Source organism: Anthonomus grandis, chromosome 1 (genome assembly GCF_022605725.1).
Source record: "Anthonomus grandis grandis chromosome 1, icAntGran1.3, whole genome shotgun sequence".
NCBI classification, from domain to species: Eukaryota; Metazoa; Arthropoda; class Insecta; order Coleoptera; family Curculionidae; genus Anthonomus; species Anthonomus grandis.
The window spans coordinates 45,269,125-45,292,953 of record NC_065546.1 but is presented as its reverse complement, the minus strand read 5'-3'; the positions used below and the strand labels follow the sequence as shown (position 1 = coordinate 45,292,953).

At 32.6% G+C, this 23,829-nt stretch overlaps 1 protein-coding gene across 1 annotated transcript in view; it reads left to right on the top strand.

The window, feature by feature from the left end:
• The first annotated feature begins 1,097 nt into the window (after window positions 1-1,097).
• Window positions 1,098-23,829, top strand: part of LOC126736802 (uncharacterized) — an 84,935-nt gene continuing 62,203 nt past the window's right edge. Inside the window, exon 1 of the mRNA XM_050441362.1 lies at window positions 1,098-1,420. The gene's annotated coding sequence lies outside the window, so the exon portion shown is untranslated. The remainder of the gene's footprint in view (window positions 1,421-23,829) is intronic.

Here is a 23,829-nt window from a genome sequence, read left to right as displayed (position 1 = left end):
GTGTTTCATTATACAATGAGCCAATATTATTTCCTCAAAAAATAAAAGTTTGTTTAGAAGATTTTTTGTCTTACATTATTTATCCTAAATGGTAATTTTTATAGTTGGCACTATACCGGGTGACACAGGAAAAAGGGAACACACAATAACTTTTTTATTTTTCAAGATAAACAAATGAAATTTGGTATGTCAATAGAATGGTTATAAAGGCATATTTTGACGTATTCAATTGTTTTATCTTGAAAAATAAAAAAGTTGTTGCGTGTTCCCTTTTCACTGTATCACCCGGTATAGTTTAGGTATACCTATAACTTAACTATACCAACAGTAAAATAATGTAATAGTTTTGATTTCAAATTCCCAATAAAATTTTTAATCTATTAATTGTCGTATTTCTCTCCGGGTACGGAACTATTAAATTGCCAAAACGATTTTTCTCCGTTACTTAATATGTAGCGCCAGTCATTTAAGCCCGCTCAAGGGCACCAAAATTGGACCCCAGAAAATCAACGGTAAATGCGGGTTTTGTCGCTTCTCGGTGGTTTGTTTTTCTCTGGTCAAATATCATAGTAGCCACTTAGTGGGGCATCTTGAGCCAAAATAATTTTTTAAATCTGGCTATAAAAAAAGTACTACCGCTAAAATTTTAAATTATGACTAACATATATTATAAAGCATTAAAAACTTATGCAAAAAAATAAAAATTACAAATTTTATCTTCAAAATAGCAAAAATTGTCCCAACGTGCCCACCCTCCCCTACCTAGTTACTTACATAATTTTGTATTAGGCTTGGTACGTTAATAAATAAATATACTTTTCTGTTAAGAATTTTATAAGGCATACTCGCTGCCCTTGTACGCTTATTTCAATTTAAGATTTTCAAAAAGCCATTTCTATAAAGGCCATTGGGTTACTTACAAAACCCAGACGATTTGCACATATCGGTAAAAATGCTCCGGCACAATTATTCATACGTCACTCCACTGACCCTCTATGCGGCGTTGCCATGCTTAACAAAAATTCCTATTTTAGTGACACTTAAATTCTTCAAACGCAGATCTCGTCAAAATCAAAACAAAAACAGTCAGAAGAGATCGGCGGTCGGTCGGGGAGAGGCGCAGCGCGTAGAATCGATAATTTTGTTTACTGAATTAAATTTTTATAGAATTTACGTTGTTTACCGGCTTTTTATATTTAATTTATGTTATTCTTTGTAGTGTGTAGTTTTTTTGAAACGATTTTTTGGCCGAGGTGTTTCTTGGATGGATAGATTTGTTTATGTTCAGTTCCTCCCCTAAACGAATAACCTACTAAATCCGGCAATTGTGTGAAGGGTGACTTTCATAAGGGCATAAAATCAAAATCGTAATTATTTTGTGTTTTGACAGCATGCTTCTTCTTGTAATCCGTAAGGGCTGGTAAGTGGTTAAAAGATTTTTCCCTTAGTATTAGTTTTAAGCATATTCAGGAGATGTTGTTTTATCCCTGTGGATTATATTGGCAAAATTATCTAATGTTATGTATAGTAGGCTGGATAAAAGGTCTTTTATAGGACATCCTGATAGATTATGTTTTTTCTGTTTTTATTTGTTTTTATTATTGCTACAATTTTATTCTTTTGCATTTTTTTACAGCTTTGTAAATTAGGGTCTAATAATTACTCTTTGTGCAATAAAGCATTTTTCAAGTTAATTTGTGACTAGCTGGATTGGATGCCCAATATTTTACATTTGCAGATGATACTGCCATTTTTGTATTTGCATCACAACTTGGAGGTTCTGGTTAGGCAACTTAATAAGGATCCCTTAATCCAGTACCTACCTATGGTTGCTTCACAATAACCAAAGTAATAAAAATCACACTAGCTTTGTTGCCTAATTACTAAAATACAAAATTTGTCTTGGAAGATTTTAAATGAGCTAAGGGGCAAAAATAATGTCTTGGTTATTCCAAGTACCTTAGATTCCAATGTCCTCAATTCCTTCTACTGTGATATTGCTAGTAACCTTGCAGCCAATCTCTCACAAAAAAATAGATCCCAGGAGCTATCTCAGCAATGTGGTAGTAGCCGAATCTTTCTTTTTTGCCCCCACAAGTGTAGAAGAGCTTAAACAGTTAATGGTTAATATTAAGAATAAGAGTTCATCAGGTTGGGATGGGCTTTCTCTTAAAATATTTTCTGCTTTACCTCTTGTTGTTTTGCAAGTCTTGGCCGAGTCAATTAACTTTTCATTTATGTCTGGAGTTTTTCCAGAGTGCTTAAAAAGAGCAATGATTGTTCCTCTTTACAAGGGTGGAGATCGCGACTGTCCTTTTAACTTTAGACCTATAGCGTTATTGCCTACTTTAGCCAAGATAATGGAACGGCTCGTTAAGGTGAGAATGGTTTCATTTTTAAATAGGTTTGGTCTATTGAGTCTCCAGCAGTTTGGCTTTCGTGAGTCTGTGAGCACAAATGATGCTATCTTTAGCTTTCTAGAGCACCTGTAGAACCGACTGAATGTTGGTGAAGTTGCAGCAGCGGTATTCTGTGACTTGTCCAAGGCATTTGACTTTGTGAGTCACAGAGTGCTGCTGATGAAACTGGAGCTCTATGGTTTCAGAGGAACTGCCCTTGAGTGGTTTCATTCCTACTTATCAAATTGTGTCCAGGCTGTCAAATTTAATGGTGGTATCTCTAAAGAACTTAATATAAATGTGGGTGTTCCGCAAGGATCAGTACTTGTTCCTTTACTTTTTCTCATTTATGTGAATGATCTGCCACAACTGCAGGTAACTGGCAAATTTACATTGTTTGCCGATGATACCACCATCCTTTGGCACAACTCTGATGTTTCTTAAATGGAGGCCAATATACATGCAGATTTGTTAAAAATAAAAGACTGGTGTGATGCAAATTTTTTGACATTTAATGTTTCCAAAACAAATATCCTTAATTTTAAATGTAATACGAATGATATATGTTTAAATAATGAAGCCATCACCATGCCACCGTTCAGTAAGTTTTTGGGTCTTTCCATAGACAAGTTCCTTAAATTTGAAGACCATATTCTGAATGTATGTAGAAAAGTCTCATCAGGCTGCTACGCCCTAAGGGTTATTGCCACCAGTCTTAATTTCTCCATCGCCAGATCTGCATACTTCGCAATTATCGAGTCGCACCTTCGATATGGAATTTGCTTTTGGGGTTCATGTTCAAATTCACTTTTTAGTTCAGTATTTGTACTCCAGAAAAGGGCCATTAGATATCTATGTGGGGCCAAGCCTCGTGACTCATGTCGCCCGCTTTTTGTAAGTCATAATATTTTAACCCTGTGTTGTATCTTTATTTTGGAAACAGTTTGCTTAGTTTTTAGAAAATATAAACAGGCACTCCACTTAGGAAGCCACTATAATACACGACAAAATTATTTGTTGAGCCTACCCATTCCTCATTTTGAACTTGTCCATAGCTCTATCATATATGGAGGTAGAAAGCTGTTTAATAAACTTCCACCAGAAATAAGACAACTTAAGACTGAAAAAAGCCATACAAGGACGAAAATATTTCTTGCTAGTAAAGTGTACTATAGTTTAAGTGAATTTTTTAATGATTAGCATTTAAGTATTTTTTAAAGTTTTATATAATTTTATTTTTTTAAATTAGTTTCTCGTTTTTATTCCTTTAATGTACAGTCTATTGGCTTTGTCTACAACTTCTATGTTTATATTGACAATAAAGCATTTTTGAGTTTGAGTTTGGGGAATAAAAAATGTATATAAACTACATACTAAGCTAAAAAAATTATTCATAATAAATTAATAAAATAAATCACAAGACAGTATTACCACTAACTATCATCATCTTCTACCAAATTCAGTATATTTTCTACTTGCTCTAAACATTGTTGAGTGGCTCGTTCAGATTTTATAGTAGTACTAGGCATAGTTCCGGTCTAGAAAAGTTTGTTAAAAACTCTGTTACTTTTTTGTCCACATTTCTCCATTGTGGAAATTGTTGACAGTATTCTTGAACAGTAGCTGTAGCATTGTCATTATAAAAGCCATAAACAAAAACCATATTACTATATTCTAAATTTGAATAGATGTGTGGCAGTTTACATGACTTTAATCTTACATTTTCAAAAATAGAGGCATCAACTACAAATTTCCAAACAACAGAATGGACCAAATAAAGAGTAGACTATGTAAAACATTTTAATTAATCAAATTTCTACAGATTAAATGCTTTTTTAAAAATATGCAAAGAATTCTTCTTTTGAAGAAAATTCATTTTCTATAGAAATTAGTTTTTTTTTTAAATTCATTTATTGATGTAAACTTGCTAATATCCTAACAAAGATAAAAGATGAACAATAGTTCTACTGAAAGACATTTAAATGCTAGTTACATGTAGATAAAAAAAATATATAAAAATAAATAAAAACACACAGATCACAATTGAGATTTCAGATATTCTTCACTACTATATAATACATTTCTTACTAAAATTTCCCTAACTTTACTTTTAAATTGAGTTGTGGGAAGATATTTTATGTTACATGGCAATTTGTTGTAAAATTTAATATCTAGTGTTATGACTGCACACCTCTATGGGTCTCAAAGTGCTTCCCATGCCTCTTAACAAACATTTGTTTAAACAAGAAAATCTTGAAAACCTTTAAACGAGGTTTTCAAGAATATACAATGAGGATACAGTAAGAATTCCCACAGTCCCATTGTCCAATTTACAGTCATCCCTAATCCCAAGGCCTACAAGAGCTCTTACAGCCTTACGTTGGAAACCAAATACTCTCGACATTCCCACCGAATGCCCTTAGACCTAGATTACATATGTCAGACGAGAGTGAAAAATAGCATAATAGGTTGTTCTTAAGACATCGTGAAAAACGCTCGATGCTAAGTTTCTGAGCACATATAGGTTCTTTGACACATTTTTACTCAGATAGTTAATATGTTGACCCCACTGAAGCTTGGGGTTCCAGTGTACCCCTGGGAACTTCACACTAGTCACATCCGTGTTTTTAGCCTGGGTGTCTCTAAGAGCAAAAACAGTCCTGCCGGTCTTTGTCTCGTTGAGCAGGAACCTGTTGGCACAGAATTACTCTTTGGTGCCCGACTGTACAGGCCTGGAACCCCTAAGAGAGTCCGCAAGTGTGTCAGCTGCAAAGGAGACCATGGCGTCATCGGCGAAGAGTGTGTATGTAGCGTTTGATTCAATATTTGCAAGCATTGAATGAAACGTTGGTCGTTAATATAAATTAGAAATAGCATGGTTCCAAGACACATTAATAAAAAGAACAAAAAGCAAGGGACCAAGCTTGCTACCCTGGGGAACAGCTGAGATTGCCATATATTGATCTGATAGACATTTACCAATCCTAACCACGTTATTTCTTCCAGATAAATAAGATTTCATGAAATTACAAGCTTTTTTAGAAAAACCAAAGCCAACCAATTTATTTAAAAGCACACAGTGATCTACCTTGTCAAATGCCTTCTCACAATCGGTGTATAGCACATCTAACTGCTCCTTAGACTCAATTGCCTTAGAGATTTGTTCTGAGAGGATACACAGATTTGTCACTGTGGATTTATCATTAACAAAACCATGCTGACACTTGTTAATTTCATGTGTAACATGTTCATATAAATTATCATAGATAATGTTTTCAAAAATTTTAGATAAACAATTTAAGAGATGAATAGGCCTATAATTTGATATATCATTTTTCTTGTTTTTTTATGAATTGTTGAGATCATTGATAACTTTAAAATATCTGGAAAGGATTCCTGTTGAATTGACATGTTGAAAAGATACACTAGGGGTTTTATTAAAAGCTCAGCACAACCTTTATAGATATAAGAAGGAATTTCATCTGGGCTGGTAGATTTTTTAGGTTTAAGTTTCTTAATAGCATTTATTACATCACTCTCATAAGTTTTTTTGAAAACAAAAGTGCCCCATTCTTTATTATTTATTTGATGATCGGAACAGAGAGCTGTGCTATACACAGACTCAAAATATTGGGCAAAAGCATTTGCAATATCAAGGCGTTTATTGAAATTGACATTATTTAAGGTCTTGGCCACTGGTATACCTGCACTTCTAGTTTTAGATTTAAAGAAAGCCCAAAATGCGCTTGGATCAGCAGCTAAATTTTTTTCAATTGAAGTTTTGTACAAATTATATTCATATTTTGTTTGATTTTTTATTTCAGCTCTAAGGTGCTAATATTCAACGCTTTCTGGGCTCACTTGCTTACTCAACTGACAGTGAAGCTTATTTTTCTTTTTAATTTTATGTTTTAAATCAAGAGAGAACCATATAGTTGTGATCCTGTTCTTTCTGAAACCAAACTGTGATCCAGAGAAATAGTTGTTACATTCAAAGAAATTTGTAATTTGCAAAGCCATGTCCTTTTCTACTATTTTAGAGATACTTGGGAGCAATGCAACCTATAGTTCTCAGAGTCGTCAATTTCTCCTTTTTTAAATATGGGTGTCATAATGGCCTTTTTTAGAACTGCTCTTTAGAAAATCCATGTTTAAGTCATCAGGTATGTCTTTTATTGAGTTGTGAGCAATCTTAGAAAAATGATTATTAAACTCAACTGGAGTGTTGTTATGAGCTCGAGGTGGAGCTTCAGGTATTCCTCGTTGCCTATTTATTATACTCCACATGGTTTTTGGAGGATTTCTTGAGGTCATAATAACTGTGTCATTCGAATTAATTTTTGCCTTTCTTATTTCATGTTTATAAAGCTTTTTAATTTATTTTTTTATTAAAATTGACTCAAAGACTTTACTACCTTTTGTAAAACGTTAAAATATTTTCTTGCTCAGCAGCCTGGACCATCTTGACACCTCTTTATTCTCTAGTAAGATGGTATGTACTATAATATTATCTGGTCTGGTGATCATGCAAGCTGCTATTTATGGCAAACTGCTAAACATTTCAATATTTAACGCGGCTACTCCAGAATATAGAGAAAAGGAAGTATGATTATTCCAAGAACTCTAACTGTAGCCCTACAGTCATCCCTATAATTCCGTCCTTCCAAAACCCTAATTGTCCAAAGACTCCTTGAGCCCAAATAATTTAATAGTCATACTTGTTGTTTACATAGATTTATAAATCAAAGTCTGGTATCAATTATGCATTTATTTGAGGAGTTATTTCATTTAGCTACCTACGCCTTCAACATAACTACAAACTTTAATAACTATTGTAATCTCAATTTTGTAATTCATTGCTTAAATAAATCATGTTTTCAAAAAACTATATATGCAGTAATTACCTAAAGACAATAGTAATTAACTAGATTCTCATAACTGCCGACATTAAATTATGCAATCATCTGTATTGAAAAGAGAGATCTTAGGGAAATAGTGAACTAAAAAGAAATAAGGCATTGTTTTTGTATATGTGAACCTTATGGAAATCTATTGTAAAGTAGCACTAAATTATTTGATGTTAAATCAGACAAAATAAATAAATTATAGAAAAATTGAGTACCTTATGGCACTTTCTCCCGGTTCATGTAACAAAAAATGCTACTTTTCTTTCTGATAAAAGGAGGGAGAAATTAAAGAATTTAGACGGTATTAAGTATTATTTTCCTTCTCGAGTTTGTCTTTCTAGAAGAGTCTAAAGGTTCTAACCCCATTAATTTAAAAACAATTCTAGGCATTTTCACAGACTTTTCATTTCAAGATATTTCTTTTATGCATTTCCTATTGAAGAATTTTTGTAGCGCAAGAAGTTCTTGAATTAGATTTACAGGGCATAGGACCTGGGTGAGCTAAAACTGGATTTTTTTTGTCTTTTATGTGACCATTTTATATGCCTTCTTTATTCGCCTTTATTCTTTTATAATTTATAATTATGTACTTCAGGCAGCATATGCCTTACAAAAAAAAGGATCTCAAAAATAAACAGACGGGTCTCTTTATATCCCCTTGCCGCAAGACTTCATTATCATATAGTACATACAAACAGCTATATAAAGAACCATATGTCGGTTAATCAGGACCCCTGCTGTATATAAGTATATACTCGGCATGTGTCTTAATTTAAAATAGGTCGACAGGCGGGAACAATTTACTATATAATTTGGTGTATTACCTCAGCTCGAATTCTACCAATTATTGTGTTTTTTTAAGCACTGTAGGTATACATTTCATATGGATTTTTGTGTTGTTTTTAAAGAATTTTTTAGGTATTTATTTATTTATTTAATCATCCATACAAACACCAGAACAATAATTAAATATGGGAGTGTTTACCAGATTAATAAAATTAAAATTAGGAAACTAAATAGAAAGATAGCGGGCCTATACGTAACTAGAAAAAAAATACAATAAAAATAAAATATACCTATTAAAACAACCATCACAGAATAGCTTGAGGTTGAGCCGAAGAAGACATTTGGAATTTTTTATAATTATTAAATAGATCTTTGGAATTAAAAAGCTTATTTGACAAATGATGGAATACTTTAGCACTTTTGTTAATAACAGTATTATAAATAAAATGTGCGATTTAGAATATGTCTTTTATTCAAACTTGTTAGACCAAACTGTACCAACATACACGAATATGATATAAAGAGATATAAACTATGTTTTATAAACTGCAAATATCCCAAGAATCTCTTTTCTACCTTTTCTATCATATTGTGAATTTGTAAGCTTTATTATTGATGATTTCATAATGCTGATTATACTTTAAGTTTGTCTGCAGTTGTACTTCAGGATCTCTACATTCGTTCTTTCTAACCAGGACCTGGTTATTGAGAGAATAATTATATACTGTTTATTATAATTAATTTTATTTTCCTCAAAACAGAGTAGAGAAACAGCATTTAAATATAACTGAAGAAGATGACAATTAAAAATCATCTGCTAGAAGGAAACTTTTAGAATATTTAATTTGGAAAACAACAGAGGCACCAGATTACTACCCTGTGCACCACCAGATGTTCTTAGAAAGATGAGAGAACCGAATTATGTTTGACTTTTTATACTTTCACACACTGATTTCAATTAATTAGCTAGGACTCCATAAACAAGCATTAAGGGAAAAACAAAACTCGCCTACTTTATTGATAATTGCTTGGTTAACTGTATCAAAAGTTTTCTCATAGTCTGTCATAATAACATCGAGCTGTCGTTTATCATCAATGGCACTGGCCGCTGCTTATGTCAGAGTGCATAGATTGGTAACTGTTGATACATCAGGTAAAAATTCATGTTGTTCTTTGACTTTAAAAGCATCAAGTATAAAGTATATTTTCAAAGAGATTTAATTACACGATTTAAAGATTGTAATAATAATTGCTTCTTTTGATTGATCTGAAAATGTGTCCTTTATGTTTGAAAATTGTAACCAAGAGGACACAGAGATAATCAGAGCAGCCTTTATAATATGTAAGAGGGAATATTATCACTATTAGTTGATTTCTTTGGTTTGAGTTTATTGATGCTGGCTTTAGCCTGTTCATCAGTAATAATAGATAAAACAAAATTACCATTTGATTTGTATATAATGTAGAGAAGTTTGACATCAAAATGTTGTGCAAAAGCGTTAGTAAATATCTTGTGGAGTGCTGATCTTTTTGTTATTATATGGGATATAGCTGTAGTATTGGATTTTCCGTATTTAGCGTTTACAAACTTCCAAAAGGTGTTGAGATCAGTATTAATATTATTTTATATGGTATAACTTTAATCCTGACTGAAATTAAACAAGTTGTTAGCACTCTTTGATTAAAGCTCTCAAGTTTTTAGATTTTTCAATAACATCTATATCAGCATCACCTTGGAAATTTACAAGATTGATATAAGCAACTATTAGTTTGTTTTTTGGGTATGGCTCGCTTGATGTAGCTAGTAAACTTATATTACCATATTTTAACGTAATTGGCAAGTTCCGCATTCGAAGATGCTGATTATTTTAAAAGTTGATAGAGCATATAGAAGTTTCCCTGGAATATACCCACATAGGGTCAATTGTCCAGTTATTGCCCAGTTAAGGAAAACTTTGAGAAATAGATATTTAATGTATTTTCGCTTTACCATTTTATACAAGTTTAGTAATTTTTCTCAGCTTTTTGCACTATTAGGATTCATGCTAAGGAAAAAAAAACGGTCTTGCTTTGTAAAGTGAAAAGAAAAAAATAATAGATTGAAAAGACCCACAATTTCTAGTAATTGACCAATTGATGCTAATACGTGACCACTATATTTTCCATTAATTGACCATTCTTTTATTAAATAATTATTGAACAAATTCATATAAGCCAAACGGCACTTGCAATAAAACACAAGACAAATTTCGAAGATTTTTATTAAAGGTGATTATAAATAATTAAGTTTTGTTTTAAACAGAAATAGGTTTAGAAAACTTATATTTAATTCTATCCCCAGTACCAATTAGTTCTGGGGTTTCCAATACACATACTATTTGAGACTTATCAATAGCACTCACATCATTTTCAATAACAGAAAAAATAGTCTTACAATCCTCTGAACCTCTATTTCTTTTTCACTAAAAAAGTTCTGTATTATACAAACATATGTTTTCTTCTTTCCAGGAAAAGCAGCAATAATAAATTCTCCTTTTCTTCTTAGGTCATTGAGTCTTCTGGCAAATCCTCATTACTTGAACCCGAAGAACTCCATTCATTTTCACTTTCTGAATCTGAGCTTACCTTTTTAATTTTTTTTGGTTTTGGTGGTGCTTTTACTGCTTTTTCTAATTTTTCTTTTTCTTATAAGTGCTCTTTGTGTCTTTGCTTCCTCCTTTTCTCTTTTAATTTTTTCCTTTTCTTCATGAAATGAAATCCATTTTTTTGATGTCGCAGCATATGGCAACCTTTCTATATATTTGGTTTTAGCCATGGACTCATTTTTTTCAGGAGTTTCCTCGGGCCATAAAATATAATCTAAAAATGCCAAACTAATATTTCGTGAATCGACATCAATAGTACCGCTTAAATCTGAACCTAAAATAGGACTTTGAGGTTTTACCAGAGACAAGTTATTAGGTGTTAAAGAACTAGGCTGAGAAGGAGAGAAATAACAGGATGACTCCTTATATCCATCAGAATTGATTTTATTGAGAGTTCTATTTTGAAAATGTGATGTACTTGGTGTTGCACTAGTTGAATGTGGTGAAGAATCTCTTTGATGTTGATGTAAATTAGGTTGTTTCATTGGAGTTTTTTGTTGAATTTCAACTAATTTAGCAATGGGGAAAGATGGTTTTTGTTTTCTTTCATTTCGGCATTTTTACAACGCAATCTCAGCTTTTTCCAAACATAAAATAACTCCTTAGCAGAAGCTTCACCTCTCCACTTTCCTGTGGCAGCTAAAGCTTCCCTAAATTCATTAGCTCTTTTAGGTAACATTGTTGATTCCAAGTATAATAAATGCGGCACGTCGAATTCAGAAGCTTTACTAGCTTTATCAGGTTTTTCATTTGAATCCATTATTTTCTGACTTCGTGATTCATTCATTTTGCGAAATCAATTGCATCAGCATTAAATGGTAACAGCCCACAATTTCTAAACCCATTTTTGATTGCATTTGAGTTGCATTAGGGTATAAAACAAATAACAAAATACCATTATCCTTACAGAATTTGGAAAGGTTATAAGTAAAGTGCGATTTGTGACCATCAACTAGATAGAGTACTGGTAATTTAACCCCCATTTCTTTTAGTTTTGGTAACACATTGTTACATACATAATTGTGAAATTTCTTGGAAGTCATCCAACCTTTTTTTGACCGTCCAATTATCCAGTCTGGTGGTGTGTTGCGACAAACTTCGGCCGGTATCCTTTCATAAGGAAGAACCAACATTGAGGGATAAAGGTTACCGTCTGCTGATATAGTAAAAAGGACTGTTATTTGTTCCTTCTGAGAACCCGATTTTAGTTGATAAAAATTTTTCATTCCTCTAGGTCCAAGCACTAGTCCGGACTTGACTCGAGGGATTTGACTCGAAACCGGATTCGTCGGAATTAAGGACTCTTCTTGGATCTTCAAATATGTCCAGGCAATTTTCTGTATAGTACTCTTCTATTTCATTGTGCCACTTTCTAATGCTTTGCTCGGTGAGTTGAGGGTGACGTTTAAGAAAAAGCTGGAACCACTTATCGCCTGGAACACCATCCTTAAATGGAGTTTCGCGCCGATCCTCGCGGACTATATCGGCAGCTGTTTGCCAAAGAGCATTTTTATTTAACGGAATTGCTTTTTTTGCATTGCTTATAACCCATTTAACAATAAGTGTTTCTTCATCAGTAGTTAAACATGGTTGTGGACCCATTTTTCTTGTACCAGAAATGTTGTTATTCTTAAGTTTATTTTTAATTGTGGAATTGGGCACATTATATTTTCTTCCCGCCTCACCTACACCACATTGTATTTTTAGTTTTACATCAGATATAGCTTTAGTTAGGTCTTCCTCGCATTATTTGAAAAATACCTTTTTTGACTTGGCAGCCATGTTCTTAAAAAAAAATATATATATGTTGGCGTTTTCTATCAAGTGATATGAATCACTATTTGTTGACCACCCAGTAGTTGACCACTATAGAAAAGTGGTTAAATACTGGAAATCATCAACAAAAAGACATGTTTTTAATAGCAATGTATTTCTATAAAAATCTTTTATTTTTTTAAATAGAGATGCAATGAATTTTCTTATTTTACGTAAAATTCCAGTTTTTGACCACCTGGTCAACAATAAATAAGAGTTGTATGATTGGCCGTCCTATTAGACCAATCAAAATGGATAAAAAGAACGGCGTTTTCTTATTTTAGGCGGTAAATTATAAAAATGGTCAAGCACTGGCTTCTGGTCAATTACTGGCAATTAACCCCTTTATGCAGGCCCGGACAAAAGATCTGAATCTTTAATTCTTTGTGCTGACAAGCTGAAACTAAGGACAGGATAATTAATATCCTCTCTCAAAATTGGACTTAAACAATTTTCTACTTGATATACCTGCATATTAGTTTTTCTGACATGAAATTAGTGATGCGGTTTATTTTTCAGTGTAGCTTAACAGTCACTAATTTAACACCATTACTGCAATACACATATGAGGCTGCAAATTGCAAATATCAACTTTACGTAATTTACACAGATTTTGGCAATGCATGGGCTTTTATAAACGTCTTGTAGAGTTTTTGATCACCTACTTAGTAGATAGATCGTAATTTGTGGAGTTCATTTGGTTCAGACCCTCTACCTATATTAGCTCAAGTGGTGCCTCCCAGGGGAGCAATCTGGCTCCATTATTTTTTTTAAATCTTTATCAATGACATTTCGACAAGTATTGGAGTAAGTTTCTTTTCTGCGCCGATGACATAAGGGATTGCTAAAGGCATGCAGTTGCAAGCAGTTCTTGATAAAGTTTATAAACGATGTGTTAGTTAAAAATTAACAGACTTCAACTTAACCATCAGAAATATAAGATGTAAATTTTTTTGCTCAAAAATGAAATTGACTTTGAGTACATAATAAATGATTCTATACTTATTAGAATATAGATATCATCATAAGATCTTCTTTAAACGCCCTATAGGCTTCGATATAAGATCAACAGAATTATTTTCTAATACTTCAAGCAGTACAATTTTGTTTAACATCGTAATTTCGTAATTATTCAGTTAAGAGGTTCGAATCAGTTCAAACGAAAATTCTACAAATATGTTAGTCTTAGGATAATTTGTGGGAGTTTGGTGTCTATTTAAAATAGGCAACAATCAAAGTGATGCTTCAGACTATTATCAGCTTTGATTTTTTCTGTTCGCTACCTCCATACAAGAAGACTCACAAGACAATGTGACACTTATGGCACCAATTTAGTTCATTAATTCAATAAGGTTCAGTTACAGTTTGATGTTGATCTTTAGCATAACTTCAAATTATTTAAAATCTGTTCTTTCACATAGTTTTTATATTATTAGTTAATTCAGCATCACCCACTGTACTATCTACTATTAGTTTTGTATTGATGATTTTAAAATTCAAATTTTTCTATTTGTCCAATATACAAATTACACACAATTTTACGAATATCTACCAGAAGGCAAAACAGGACTACAGCGCGAAATATAGGTTTTTTTGCTTATTAATAAAAAATTGCTTGGCGTATTTTGAGAATCCTTTATAAGTAAATTCTTTCATTGCATCTAGTAAATCATTCCACAATTTAATCCCTATGTATGTAAAAGATTTCTGAAAAGCTGCAGTGGTACTGCTGTTGAGGTATCCTGTATTTATTAACAAATCTTGTATGATGCTGGTGTAAAAATCGATTAACTAACGCTGCAAGGTATAAGGGTTGCCCAGCTTTTAAGCCTATGTAAAAAAGTATAAAAATGAATTTATTTAATAGTATTATTAATTAAATGAGGTCTAATATGTCTAAATGGAATATTGTAAGAAAAACGCATACAACTGTTCTTTATTTTTTGTATTTGTGGTGTGCTAAGTGCATCGTCAAAGGTGAACCACATCACCGTAGTCGAATAGGAATAATATTTAACGGTCACATAATTGATACTTTTCAATTTTTAGTTTATTAAGAATATGTGTTTGAAATGTTAGCGAATCATCAAAAAGTATACCCAAATTTTTCACCTCTGAAATTAAGGCCAAAGGCCTTAATAATATAATAAGATAATTAATCAGTATAATTAATTAATCTATTTGTGGAACAAGTAATTGCTTACTTTTCTCAATCTGATATTTAGCATAAAAAAAGCGTACAAGATTTAGAGGGGTTTAGTTTTAAATTATGATCATTTGAGAATTTCTCAATATTTTGATTTATATTATATATCTAAAGGAAAAGAAGTATTTTTGAGAATCATCAGTTTTGTTCAGCCATGTCGGCATTCAGTATTGTTGAATTCTTAATGCAATTGCTCAAATCTTCAACATATATCGAAAACAATAGAGGGCCCAAAATTGACCTTTGAGGCACACCTGTGGCAATTGATACAAATTCAGATCGAACGTTTTTAAAATCTTTCACAATTTCCAAACAAAAGGATCTATCTATATTAAATATTATTCTTATCGTCTATAAGAGTAACATTTAGTTCGATATTAATATTGGAATAGACATTTGAACTGTAGAAAGATTTTGTCATCTAACACAGAGTTAGGAACTTGAAGTGTAGATGAAAAAAAATGCAAATCTGTTCTGGATCACATAATTCATTGAGAATTTCAACTGTTTTATTGGCTGATATAATTTTGTAGCATCGTCCCATAAATATTTTCCTTTTTTTGAAGAAAATTGGTTAAACCAAGTAATTTTCTCCCGTGCAATAGTATGTTTTGTGAAATTTTTCAACTATCTATAATATTCTAAATTACCCAAAATTTTGTTTTTGAAATATTTCTTGTGTGCCTTATCCCCTAAATGTATTAAACATTTTATGTTACCATTTATAACATTTTTCTCTTTTACCAATTTGTGTTGAAGTGAAGCTTGTTTATTTATTAAATTTAATATATTTTCTATTAAAAATATCTAATTTTGTATCAATATTGTTTGAAAAATATGTGCTCAGCATCCCTGCGAAAATCCTCAAAATAATGTTTTTGGAATTACGGTATTTTAAACGTTGTCTTTTGGTTTGTAAATTTAATATAGCGTATACTAAATTATGGTCGGCTATAGGCTTCTTGACACTGGTGTAAAAACAAGCTTTTATCACGTCATGTTCTTTAGTCGAAATAATCACATCAATAAGACTTGAGCTGTTTCACTGTCAATAAATTACGAGGGTTGTCTTTTAAGTTTTGCATATGCAGCTGGAATAAAACAAAAAATAACTTTTAACGACTTTATTGTTTTTCAAAGTATTCTCCACGAAATTTAATGCACTTTTGCATGCGCTCAAACCAGTTGTCAAAGCTGTTATTCCACTCGTTTGTGGGTACTGTCAAAATTGCATTTTTAAAGGCGTTAACTGCTTCCTCTGGCGTCTGAAACCTCTGACCACGCAGTTCATTCTTGATTTTTGGAAAAGTATAGAAATCGTTGGTACTTAGGTCGGGACTGTACGGAGGATGATCCAATAATTCGACGTTTTGATAAGTTAAAAATTCAATAGTTTTCCGGGCTGTGTGCGAACTTGCATTGTCTTGGTGGAGGATGATTCGTCGTTGTGGGTTCGCTTTTCGAAGCTCAGCGATGACTTTCGGCAAACAAATGGTAATGTACCAATCGGCAGTAACAGTTCGTTGATTCTCCAGAGGAATTGTTGCAACATGACCTGCTTTTGAGACAAATGTTGCAACCATCTTTTTGGATACACTTCGAGAACGAATGACTTTTGTTGGCTTTTCTTCATCTTGAAATACCCATACAGACGACTGACGTTTATTTTCAGGTTCATATGAGTAAATCCATGATTCATCACCACTGACAATGCTGTACACATTTTTAGAGTTTCCTGCCTCAAAGCGGTCTAGAGTTGTTTGACACCACATCACCCTAGCTTCTTTCTGTTCTTCAGTTAACAGATGCGGTATCCAGCGGGAAACTAATTTTCTTACCCGTAATTCTTCATGCAAAATTTTTTGAATTGAGGTCTTTGAAATCGCTAATGAAGCCTCAATCTCACGATATGTCACATGTCGATCTTCCGTGATAAGCATACGCACAGCATCGATGTTTTCTTGGGTGACAGCCGTTTTTGGTGCACCTGACCTTGGATCGTCGCTAAGACTAACCCGTCCACGATTGAATTCTGCATACCAACGAGAAACTGTCGACTGATGTGGTGCTTCATTACCGAAAACAGAAATCAACTCAGCACAGCATTCTTGTTGAGATAATTGCCTTCGAAAATTGTAAAAAATGATGGCCCGAAAATGTTCTCTGTTTAATTCCATGGTATGCGCAATTTGCTACCTTTAAAAATTCACTGTAGCTGTAAAACTATATGTATCGCACTGACGTTTTGAATTTAAGAAAAGTAAAGTTTTAGGGTAAGTTTGACTAATGACATTTGATTAGTGACGCCCTCTATGTTTCTATATGCAAAACTTAAAAGACATCCCTCGTATAGTGTGTAGGTTCAATTATTAATTGCTTTTAAGTTGAAGATATTTAAAACATTTCTCAGTTTTCTTGTATTCGCATATTCATTCAGTAAATTAATGTTTATATCACCAAGTCACAAAATATTATCGCACATCATTGCCTGCTCCAGTACATTTTCTAACATATCAAAAAAAGTGTTGGTACTTCCAGAAGGTGGTCTATATAATATGGATTTTGATCTTGTTATTTGTTTACGTTACTGAATTTTTTGTATTATCTGTATATTTTAATAATTGTCCTATTAGGGTTTTTTCCTGTTGGACAATAAAATTTTGAATTTGAATTAGATATTGCAATATTAGATAATATTGCACTCTTACACACACACTCTTACAAATTACTCTTTTTTAACCTTACATTTTGCGAAAAGGTATAACAAAAATCACCTGATATAAGTGATATAAGACACTATCACAGTTGTTTTGAATCCATTGCATATTTAGGTTCTTCTTTGCAGTTCTCCTTGCAAAGTTTATACTTTCCTGTAGACAGCATGATCATTGAAGAGTTCTGCATCTTTGATATCAGCAGTAAGGCCAGTTTCAGTGATTATAATTATATCAGTCTTCCGACAAGATACTTATATAGAAGTCATTGGCCTTTGGTCAAAGTCCTTGCATATTTTGGTATTATATCTTCAAATCAATAAGGGTGGTAAAATCTATTAACATTTATTCTTAAAGATCTACCTGTGTTAGCAGCATCCTCTTTTCTATGAAAAAAACCTTGAGGCTGTTGGGCCTACAAATTGGATATACAGTGCGGCTCTTAATTGTTCCCCTTCCCCTTTTATCTTTTGAACGCGTTTATATAAAAATTTGAAACTTGGCACACATTATTATACCAACCTAAATTTTTCTTTTTTGTCCCTAGCTCATTTGGCAAAACATTTTTCAAAATGGCGGTGAGACACCATTTTGAAAATTAAAATTAAATAGAAAGGGGAGTCGTGCGATGCATCATTTGAAAACTCCCACTGAATGCTTTATGGTCTTAGAATATTAAATCATTACTTCTACTCATAGGAAAATGGCAGCCTTTCTAAATCTTATTTTTCTCACATTTTTATTTTCTTTACTACATCTGTTTATGTCTAATTTGTTTATAGAGATTTTTTATTTTTTTTGACATTGACAAAAAATACAAACTCTATAAACAACAACTGTAGTACTGTAGTAAAGGAACTAACAATGCAAAAAGTAAGATTTTGTAAGGCTGCCATTTTGCTATGGGTAGAAGTAATGACTTAATATTCTAGGACCACAAGCATTCAGTGGAAGCTTTCAAACGATGTATCGCATGAATCCTCCTTTCTATTTAATGTAATTTAATTTTTCAAAATGACGTTCCGCCGCCATTTTAAAGTTTTGCAATATGAGCTAGAGACCAAAAAGTAAAATTGAGGTTGCCAATGATGTGTGCCAAATTTCAAATTTTTATATAAACGCATTCAAAAGATAAGAAGGGAAGGGGAACAATGAAGAGCTACACTGTATATTAATCGCATCCGGAATTTTTGAATTTTGAAGAGGATTCTTTGGTAAAAATGTTCAAGATTATTCTTGGGCTTGAACCACGTCGGCACTCACCTTAGATAAAATTGAATAACATTAATTTATTGCTGCATATTATAACACCTGTTTGATACTGAAATTTCAATTTTAAGGTTTACGGTAAAATGAGCACGAACAATTTTAATAGGCGACGGCCTTCAGTAAAGGAATTACTTTATAGTTGATATAGATTTAAAAGTTTCAACCTGATCGAGCATTATAATAAATAAATAAATATTTTCCTATTCCAGGGCAAAAGAATGCATTACTTAACTGCAAATTACTTAATTTTAAATTAACCTCGGGTATCTCACGAAATATATGCCGCAGATCTTTTCGGGCGAAACTTTCATTTTTTTCCTTTAAATTTCGAGACCCATCATCGGCATATGTGCATCTGGGTCTGTACGAAACGACCTTTCAAGGCAGGCTTCTTGTCTCTTTTGTTACGACCTACAAAACTACCTATAGAACGTTCAAGGTTGTTTCATGGTATTTTTATATTACGCGAAAATGCCCATGATGAAGCCCCCGGGGAAGCTTTCGTAAGAAAACGAACCAGTTGTTTATTTAGCCCATAAGAATACATAATAATTTAAATGATGTGTTATTGCTGGTATACAGGTTCGAAAGCTTTAAACTTCTTGACAACGTAAAAACATTAGTGTATAAAGAACTAAAGATAAATGTATGGTACAGTTAACATCCTAACTCCTACTTAAGTAAACTTCTTACAGACTTTTTTCTGATAATGACTGTATTTGCTAATGATATATTTTCAACTGTGGCCGAGATGAAACCGCCGTTATGATGACAAATGTATTTACTATTTAGTATTTACCACATCGTTTTTCGTAATGTTAATACCTATGTCAAACAGGCATGAATCTGTTATCAAAGCCCTCTTCGCCCTGTATCCAATAATTCGGAATCTTATATATTAAAATTTCAAGCGATCGAAAAAATTACAATAGAATACCGCAATAATTAAGCGGAAGAGGTTTGTGCTATTTATTCTATACAATTAATTGTAATTTATTGTGATCGTGCACAAAGGCGTTATATAACCGCAAAGTACGTTTTGGCATTTGCCTCAGGAATTATGAACTTATAATAATAGTTTAAGACGCAAAGTGAAAACAAGATTCTTATTTATTTTCCCAATATTAGTGCTTACACTCTATATTTTATTATTCGTAAAGGTGCAGGCACTTGATTACTAATATTTCCAATTTTGGTTAACCTTTCAATAACTTATGAAAGGTTTAATTTCGTAAAATACTTAACTGCAATTACATTCAGTTAAAATCTTATATAAGAAAATGTGGTGAAATATTGAAATAAATATATAAAGTACTTCTTGGTCTACGTATGTCGTATATACTTCCATCAACATCTGCTCCTTGCCCAAGGCAGTCGGTTTTTCTTTTCAAATGGACCGGCAGACGGGCATGATTCATACTTTTGGCCATAATATTTAAACGACTGGTTAATTGTATAAATGGCATTGACCACATGTAGCAGCGGTCGTTGTTGTTCCGGTAGGATATAAACCAAATACAAATATTTCCTGTTCTATATTTTGGTGACAGTATAGGTTTGGTTGTATTGTACAGCCAAAGAACGCAGTAAATCACTAGTGCTAATTCGTGGGATATCCCAACAATGTCCAAAGATTTGAGGGTTTAGTACAATCTGAAGAATTGTGATTATGGATTAGATTTAGCATCTTAGCTTAAGCGGATCGCACACGGTCAATATTATTGTCAATATTGACGACGATATTGACAATATTATTGACCATTCGAGGAGGTTCATTTGAATATTGTCAATATATTGAAGGATTTTCATAATTTCGAAAATATTGTGGGCGTAACCAAATTTATTGTCAATATTTTGATCGTCTGAGGGCCATATTGACAATGTTTGCGTGATTTGCGTTATAGTTGCTCTGTGGTGATGGACGAAGAAACAACGTATTTGCCGTCGCCGTCTCCGGTTTCGCCGGCAGAATCAATGATCGATTTAATTAAACCAAGAGAAATTGATGAACGCAAAGTTTTAAAAACGTTTATAAGTGTATATAGAGAAAATCCGATACTTTGGAATATTTCATTAAAGGAGTATTCTGACAGAGATCAGAAAAATAAGTGCTACAAACGTCAACGGTGGAAATATATAAAAAAATTAAAAAAGATGCAAAAATTAACGACGTGAAAAAGAAAATTAAGTCATTAAGAACCAACTATAGAAAGGAGCTTAAAAAAATCAAAGATTCTCAAAGAACAGGTAGTTCCATTGACGACATTTATCAACATCATCGGATATTTTGGGAACTTTAATTTTTAAAAGGTGTGGAAAAAGTAGATACCAGCAGATCTACAATATCAGAAACAAGCGTAAGTATTATCATTTTATTTTAATTTTTTGTTCTACATATACTCTTAACCCTATTTTTATAGTTTCTAAACTATATTGTCCTGCAAGGTATCTGTCCCTCCTTATTGAAGTAATTTTGATAATGTTCTCTGACTTCTTTCGCACTTTTGGAAGTTTCTAAATGTGCCTTTTTGAAGTGGAATCAAGTCGTTTTCTGACCTTTCAGCTCCAACTTCACATTGTCCTGTTCTCAAATTTTCTGTTATTAAAACATTATTTGTGCAATATTCCTTGTTTTTTCGCATTAAAAAATTATGTAGATAGGAACATGCCAATGTAACTTTAGCGACTTTTTCCGGGGACAAATTTATGGGCTTCTGAAAAATTCCAAATCTCGTAACAAGGATTCCAAAGGCATTTTCCACTACTCTTCGGGCTCTGTATAAACGGTAGTTAAAAATACGTTGAGATCTTGTCGCGTGTTTTCGATTATATGGTTTCATTAAGGTAGTACCCAAAGTAAAGGCATCATCCCCAACAAATACATAAGGACAGTAGACATCTGTAGCTAGAAATTTTGAGGGTTCGGGAATATTTAACTTATTATTTTGTAGCAACTCCCAAAATTTTGTATTGTAGACCACGCCACCATCAAAAAATTATAATTGGCATCTACAATGGCCATCAACACCACACTGTAATATCCTTTATAGTTAAAATATCTGGACCCTGCATTCCGTGGTTTAATAATATTAATATGTTTGCCGTATATAGCATCTAGGCAATTCCAAAAATTCCATTTTTCGTTAAATTCTGAGGCAACTTGTTCCCACTCCTCTTCTTTTAGTGGAATCTGCAAAGAAATAAATTGAATAAAAACCGTTTTTTACTTTCAGATCGAATCAGAAGATCAGAACCCCCTACCTGCAGAAACACCAACACCCAAAAAAGAGAAAACCAACGAAAAAAGAATGGGAAGAAATCAAATTATTATCTCTTGTCTGCAACTATCTGTCAAAGGATGATAAGAGTTCCGACCATGATGAAGAATATTACCTAGCCCAAATTTGGGCAAAAAAAGTTAAAGGCATTGAAACCTAATCAAAAAGTATTTGCTGAAAAAGCGATAAATGATATATTGTTTGAAGCAAAATTGGGAACTCTACACAGAGGCTCCGTAAAAATTAATTATTCAAATCATAACCCTTCACGTTCATCATCGGCTCAAAGTTGGGGACCTACCTCCAACCACAGCATGGGTTATTCGTATTCAATTACTTCGACACCTCTACAATCACCCCAATCCCAAGATCAGTATGTTTTAGAATGCTTGGAAACACGACCGTCACACCAACAACCACCACAACAAACTCCTGGATACCCTCAGAATTCGTCACTACAAAAATTTTATAATACCTTTCAAATTTAAAACCAACATTATTTTTTCAATATCTTAATTCATAGAGAGTAGAAAATAAGATTTATTTGTAAACTATATTTTTCTTACCTTAATAAATTCTTTTAAAACACAGATAATCGCTTCACAGGTTTCCATAATTATTTCACTGATTGTTGTTGGGGAAATCAATGTTGAAAATTTCAAATCTTCGAAAGATCTTCCTGTTGCTAAAAATCTTAGACATAAAGCCAGCCTTTCATGAGGTGATATTGCTTTTCGCATATTCGTATTTTTTTTTTTAATACTTGAAGTAAGCAAATCCAGCAGTACTTGACATGTCTCGGAGTTCATTCTAAAGTAGTTTTTGAAATCATTCGGTTCTACTGTCTTTATGTGATGCAGGAGATTTACATGAGTAAATTTTTCCCGCTGTAATATCCAATCTTTTACCCAACATCTTTTTTTATTTCTTTTTCTCTTCATTATATTCGCAATGCGGGCCAGCGTAATAGCAAACTTTTCCATACTTTCCATACCATATTTATTTAACAGAAAACCTTCACTACAAAAATGAAGGCATAATTTGTACACATACTATGTATATAAATATATAATTCAATCACTAACCTAAATCCTAAAAAAAAAACCCGAAATTATATACTAAAAAAATTTCAGTAGTTTATTTTGTGAAATATAAGGTACGCTGTATCCCAGTATTCAAGAGCGACATTGCACTAAAGTGTTCTTAAGAGACTGAAATGAACTTTTAAAAACATCTAACCTCACTTCCCTAATCAAAAATTCCAGAGAACTATCTGATAAAATAAATTGAGAACTAATGAACTATCTAGATAAAATAAATTGTATTGTGTCAGTATTGTCTAAGAAATAGCAAATCCCACTTAGAAAAATATATCTGGACATTTTAATCAATATAATTCGATTTAATATTTTCTTGTCAAACATTGTTCATTTTTTTGTTCACGGAAAGCAGCTTTACACATTCTAATAATTGAGTAATGAGATCCAAACTAAACATATAATCAAAGTATCACACATATAGTCTATCTTACTATAGACACCATACTGAGATACCTAAATAATTCCAGCTTTCATATGCAACAATGAGTAACAACCCGTTACAATTTCCAAGAGTAAAGTCTAACATCCTATTAGCTTTCACTGCTAATTGGCCTATATAGCCATAGAAATTAAATTTGGAGTCAAACAGTATATCCAGGTCGTTTACTATCGCAGATATTAAGTGAGCCACTTCATTCAATACGAGTTCCTACTCATTATGTAACTGTTGGTAATCTGTGTTTTTTCCTATAAAATGAAATTTGAAACCA